Raw genomic sequence first — 6,491 nt, 5'->3', positions numbered from 1 at the left:
CTAGTTCGAATCCCCCTCCCTCGCTCACTCCCCCATCCTCGCTCGCCCGCACCCCCGCCTCCCTTGCTCACTCCCCCATCCTCGCTCGCCCGCGCCCCCGCCTCCCTCGCTCACTTTCCCCCATCCTCGCTCACCCCGTGCACCACCTCCCTTGCCCACGCCCTTGCTCACCCTGCCCGCACCCCTCCCCCCCCCTCCCTCCCCCCCCCCCTCCCCCTTCTCACCGGGCACGTGCCTGGTGGGTCCTCGGTGCCAGCCTGTGCTACCACCTGATGTGTAGCCTGTTGGCATCTCCTCCTCCCAACGAGTAAAGGAGACAGTACATGCACCCTGTGTGCCATCTCTGTGCCCATCAGGCTTCTGGCTAACTCAGTGTCACAATGACTGACTGTTACCCATCTGCCCCATACACTGGTGCCTGTCACCCACACACCCTTTCTTCTTGGTATTCCCCTCTGTAGGGAATTGGTGGGGGGAAGTGGCATGGAGATGGTCAGGCACTGCTCGGACCAACAGGAGTGGGTAAAACGCACGCCCGGTGTGCCCCATCAGTGTCTCTGGGAAGTGCAAGATTCCTCCAACCACACACGCATGCACTGTACCACACGCACACTCTCAAAGCTCCACTTTGTGTTTAGTCCTCCCTCCCTTAACAAATAAAAAGTTGTAATCTTTTTTTTTTATATATTTAAACAAACTCGACTGTGTAGCATTGTCATTGCTGAGCAGGCACATGTGCAGTTGACTCTGTGGATTTTTTTTTGGGGAGTAAGAACAGTCTCTGGCACCCAGGAGCAGCTGGGGGAATCGGTCTAACCCGGGCACCCACTTTATTGCTGGTATAGGCCGGGCAGGCGCGACTCTGGATCGGCCAGAACAGTGGCACGCTCTTGGTAGTGGTGGGGTGGGGAAAGGTGGCGAGTTGTCCCCTCTCCTCGCCAGTGCCAGCCCCTCGGGATGGTAGAACAGGGCATCCTCTCCCTCTCCCAGAGGGTCTTTGCCCATTCCAGCATGGGCATTCACCCACCTTCTCTTCCCCCCACCCCCGACTCCTATTGCTCTGTCTCCCTCCTGCACACAGGCTGGAAGTCAACAATTCCTTGCGTTTATGCAGGAGGGAACGTCCAGAGCTCAGAACAGCACAGATCTCATACTGGGCCAGAGAGGGTAGCACGGCAATGCAGCCCCTTCCCCTGTATCAGCCAGTGCCCTCTGGTCAAGGGTCTGTCTCACCACAAGCTACCTTTTTTTTAAAGAGGGGCTCACAGGCAGAGAGAGACCCAGCTGTGTCTTTACTTCAGCTCGAACTGATTGCAGCGTGGGTGAGGAATCGCAGAACAGTTAGAGTAACAAAAGGAAACCCTCCGCCTCCCACCCCCACCTCGCTCTGTCATCTACCCTGCCTCCCGGAGCAAGCAACTCCTTTTCAGTTAGCCCACGTTCCCCCAGCCCCGTTGTTTGTCCTGTTCCGGTAACAGCCGAAGGTGTCAACCTTAACGTTCAGAACACAGCGATTTTGTTTTCTTCCTTCGCCATCCTTGCCTTCGTGTGTTCGATAAAATACCGAGTGGAACCTCCCCAGCGGCCTGGAGCCCTGAGTTCTGAGGACCGGGGAGGGGGGGTGGTCACTCAACCTGAAACGCTAACTCTCGCTTTCTCTCCAGAGATGCTGCCAGACCTGCTGAGCTTTTCCAGCGATTTCTGGTTCTGCGTTGGAGTTGTTAGCCCCTGCGTCTTCCAGTGGATGTCTTAGCCTTGGGGCCTGCGGTTTCAAGGAGATGTACGGTATCCCCTCTGTGCTGACCCAGATATCCTAAATTAATCTGGTCCCGTTTGCCAGCATCTGGCCCCTATCCCTCTAAACCCTTCCTATCCATGTCCCCATCCAGATGCCTTTTAAATGTTGTAACTGTACCAGCCTCCACCCACTTCCTCTGGCAGCTCGTTCCATGCACGCACCACCCTCTGCGTGAAAAAGTTACCCCTCAGCTCCCTTTTAAATCTCTTCCCCCTCTCACCTTAAACCTCTGGTTTCTCAGACCTAGAAATGTTTCTCTTCTCCCTGCTTATCAGTGGTTTATACAATCTCTTTATCTTGGGATTGATAGGAACTAAGCAAAGAGACAGCGATAACCCATGGCCTCTGTAACTGTTTGCAGTTTGCAAAACATTCTTGCTATGGAGGGAGTCCAGCGCAGGTTCACCAGACTGATTCCCAGGATGGCAGGACTGATGAGGCAAAACTGGATCGACTAGGTTTCTACTCGCTGGAATTTAAAAGATTGAGGGGAGGGGTGCGCAGATCCTGTAGAAACATATGAAATCCTGATGGGACTGCACAGGCTAGATGTGGGAAGAATGTTCCTGATGTTGGGGAAGTCCAGAACTAGGGGGTCACAGTCTAAGAATAAGGGGTAAGCCATTCAGGATTGAGAAGAGGAAGAATTTCTTCACTTGGAGAGCTGTGAACCTGTTGGATTCTCTCCCACAGGAAGCTGTTGGGGCTAGGTCGTTAGATATAACCAAGACGGAGCTGGACGTGACCCTTGCGCTTAAAGGGATCAAGGGGCATGGAGAGAAAGTGGGAATGGGATACTGAGATTGCATGACCATATTGAATGGTGGTGCAGTCCCCTACTCCTGCTGTGATCATGATGACTGTGATGAAGCACACCTCCCCGCTTCCAGGGGGGTGGGGGGGTGTCACTAATGGGGGAAGGAAACCTGCCCTCCTTACCCTGCTCTGGGCCTACATGTGACTCCAGACCACACACAGCGAGGGTGCTGACTCTCAACTGGCCTCTGAAACAGCCCCCCAATTGAAACGCTGGGTTTGTGGGGGGGGGGCGGTGGGATGACAAATGCCAGCCTTGCTGGTGATATGCCCCCACACAGAAGAATGCCCCTCTTCTCCCTCCTCCTTCAGTAGCCCCTGTGATTTAATTCCCTCAGAACTCGCCCTGCTCCCATTAGGAGGACACCTTGGAATCTACAGGCAGTATGTTTCACGTCGGAACTTGTGTTAATAAAAATTCTCTTCCTCACCCTCCAAAATCTATGCCCATCTGGTTGGAAGAGTTCGTGCAGCTCGGAATGTAACCCTTCAGCCCATTAATGTCCACGCTGGTCCTCACAGATCCACCTACCCTCGTCCCATTTTCCAGCAATTTGCCTGCAAGCTTGCAAAGCGGAGGAGGATAGGTCTCTCTCTTTATATGCCTCTCAGAACACTGTAGACCTCACTCGGGTCCCCCTCTGCTCTAAGCAACATCCTGGTGAATCTCTTCCCTCTCCAGTGAAGTCACATTCTCACAGTACACCAGAGACCAGAACCTGACTGATGTTCTGTACAACTCCAGTGGGATCTCAAACAAACTCTCAACGCTGCAGAAACTCAGCAAAACCTGGCAGCAGAGTGAAGGAAGCGCGGAAACAGACCCTTCGGCCCAACCAGTCCATACTGACCATAATCCCAAACTAAACTAGTCCCACCTGCCTGCTCCTGGCCCATATCCCTCCAACCATTTCTTACTCATGTACGTATCCAAATGTCTTTTAAATGCTGTAACTGTACCCACGTCCACCACTTCCTCAGGAAGCTCATTCCACACACGAACCACCCTCTGTGTTTAAAAAAGTGCCCCCTTGTGTCTTTTTTTAAAATCTTTCTCCTCACCTTAAAAATGTGCCTCCACCCAGTCTTGAAATTCCTCACCCTGCTAGGGAAAAGACATCTACGAGTAACCGTTTCTGATTTTATAAGGGTCACCTCTCAATCTCCTACGCTCCAGTGGGGGGTAAAAAAAAAATCTCCCAGCCTTCCTTTGTAACTCAAACCCTCCAGATCTGGCAACATCCTGGTAAATCATAGAATCCCTACAGTGTGGAAACAGGCCGTTTGCCCCAACAAGTGCACACCGACCCTCAGAGCATCCCACCCAGACCCATCCCCCTATAACCCACCCATCCCTGGGCACTACGGGGCAATTTAGCACGGCCGATCCACCCTAACCTGCACATCTTTGGACTGTGGGAGGAAACCCATGCAGCCATGGAGGGGGAGAATGTACAAACTCCACACAGTCGGCAGAGCGTGGAATTGAACCCGGGTCCCTGGTGCCGTGAGGCAGCGGCGCTAACCACTGAGCCACCGTGCCACCCCTTACTCATCTGAAGTCTCTGTGGCTTAATAATCTCTTTTCCTATAATTTCAGAACTCTTAAGACCCTTTTTGCTTTTGCTAATGAAGATAATTATCCTATAATCCCTTCTTAACCACATTGTCTAGACATAGACATCCTTTGACCTTTGAAGGCAGCAATGTCCTTCAATTTTCACTGTGTACTCCCTGGGGCCTGGCCCTTGCCGCTGGTGGATACAGTTTAACCGCACTCACTCCATTAAAAGCACATCGCTATTTCACATGTCAAATTTTTTTCTGGGAAAAAGAAATCAGCTTCGTCAAGGCCAACAGGGCTCTGGTGTAAATCTGTAGCAAGTCTGCAACTCCAACATCTCTGCAGCGATGAGTGCACCTACATCTAGCAAGGAAGTGGATGGCGAGTTTTAGAGCACAGAGCTGGCCAAAAGGAACCCGATGGTGACACAGGGAAAGAGGACTTTCAATAACAAAACGAGTGGCTGCAGGAGTTTATAATGTTTCGGAGTCCAATGACCCTTCCTTTCACAGCCTCAGTTAGGTCTCCGGTGCGATGGGGGAAGATTTATACAGGATCTCAAACCTGCTGTAGGATCATGACCAAAGTGAGCATCTGAGTTGACAGACACTGGAGAGAACAACTCCCTACCCCCATTGCTACCTGCATTAGCACTCGCAGGGACCGTCAGAGAGAGAGCGGACAGTGCCCCTGGTTTAATTGTTTCATGCTCAAAAAGTGCCCACTTCCCTGGGCTTCTTTGGAGTATGGGTTTGAGGGGCAACACTGCTGCAATAAAATGTCCCCCCTTTCTTCGGGAAACTCCAGGGGCAGCAAAATGCAGAACCCCAGTAATTTCTTGCCTCGGGGGTGGGGGGGTGGGAACAGGGGCCCTGGGCGAGACAGGGAAAACAAATGTGGGCACAGGCCCGGGGAAAAAGGGTCAGAAGTCACCCTGCCCATCAAACGTCCCACCCAAAGCCCTCCGAACGGCACCTAGCTCGGTGGCCGTGGGGAGCAGGTGGGCTTCTGAGAAGCGGGGCAGGCCTGGGAGAGAAGGGCTGAATAGTCTCCTCACAACTTTATCACAAGAAATGAGAAATCAAGCACGTTGACACGGTCCCCCCCACCCACCCCCAAGATGTTCCCCTCCCAAGCATCTATTCCTGTCAAAGAGATTAATAGATAGGCAGCACAATGTGGTCTACCTACACACACACAGACACGAGGCAGTGACCTGTCTCAAAATTTAATGTTAATCCAAAAAAAATTAATGAAATGAAGGACTCCCATAACATCTGAATTTTCATATTTACAACATTTTAAATTATTTCTCAATTGTAACATCATTGTAAACTACCACTCCCTCCCCCCTCAGAATAAAAACCATGCCTCCATTCCCATTCAGCAGAGGTTTCAAGCTCCCTACCTCTTTTGAGGGTTTGCCCTGAATTTGGGATCACCGTTTCCCCGTCTCTTCCCCACCGGAAAAATAACCCCCGAGCCCGGAAATTCCCAGTAAAGAATAAGACATTTCCACAGCAGATGGGGTGTGGAGAAACGCAAAAGGAGGGGCGGTTGAGAGCTTGCGGCCAGTCTCAACAGAGAAGTGATTTCGTTTCTCTGTTCAGCTCCTTGTAGAGGCTTACAGTCGACTCTAAAAATGCGGCGTGGCAGTACGATATCAGGCGTTCTGCATCGCACGGTCTCCCTCAGATAAGTGTGCGGTCGCTGATGCAGGCAAATCGAATTCCATACAGCTGCCTCCTGATGGGTTGGCACTTCTGGTGGGCAACTCAAGAAGGGGCCACCCTCTGCGCTGCTAACCCCTGGCCTCTCCCTGCTGCCCTGGCTCGTCCCCCCCACCCCGACCAAAACTCTCTGACAATCGGCCACGCAGTTTCACCCCCCCCGACCCCAACCAAAACCTATGGCAAAATTACCATCCAGAGTTCGACCTTTGGGGCACGACGGGGATGGTTGTGGGGTGGGGTGGGGTGGGGGAAGGGGGCAGAAACGATCTTCCCCCTCATTTTTATTTACACACTTCCACACCACTTTTTAAAAATAGGAGGGGAGGGCACTTGGAATGGCTTGGGTAGTGGGCACCAAATTTTTGTTGTCTTTAGGAAATGACCGATGCGTAATAATCTCGAAGCGGGCACCTTCTGAAATGGGACTGGGGGGGTGGGTGGAGTTTAGTAAGCAGGAAATTTTTAAAACAACCGAGAGCTCAGCGGGAGGGCGAGAGAAAGAGAGAGAGTTGCCTATTTGCAAAGTGCGATCCCATTGTGGATTCTCTAAGGGTGGCGTTTGGGGGTGGGGGGGGGGGGG

Source organism: Rhincodon typus, chromosome 46, assembly GCF_021869965.1.
Source record: "Rhincodon typus isolate 14 chromosome 46, sRhiTyp1.1, whole genome shotgun sequence".
NCBI lineage: Eukaryota > Metazoa > Chordata > Chondrichthyes > Orectolobiformes > Rhincodontidae > Rhincodon > Rhincodon typus.
This window is presented reverse-complemented; position numbering follows the sequence as displayed.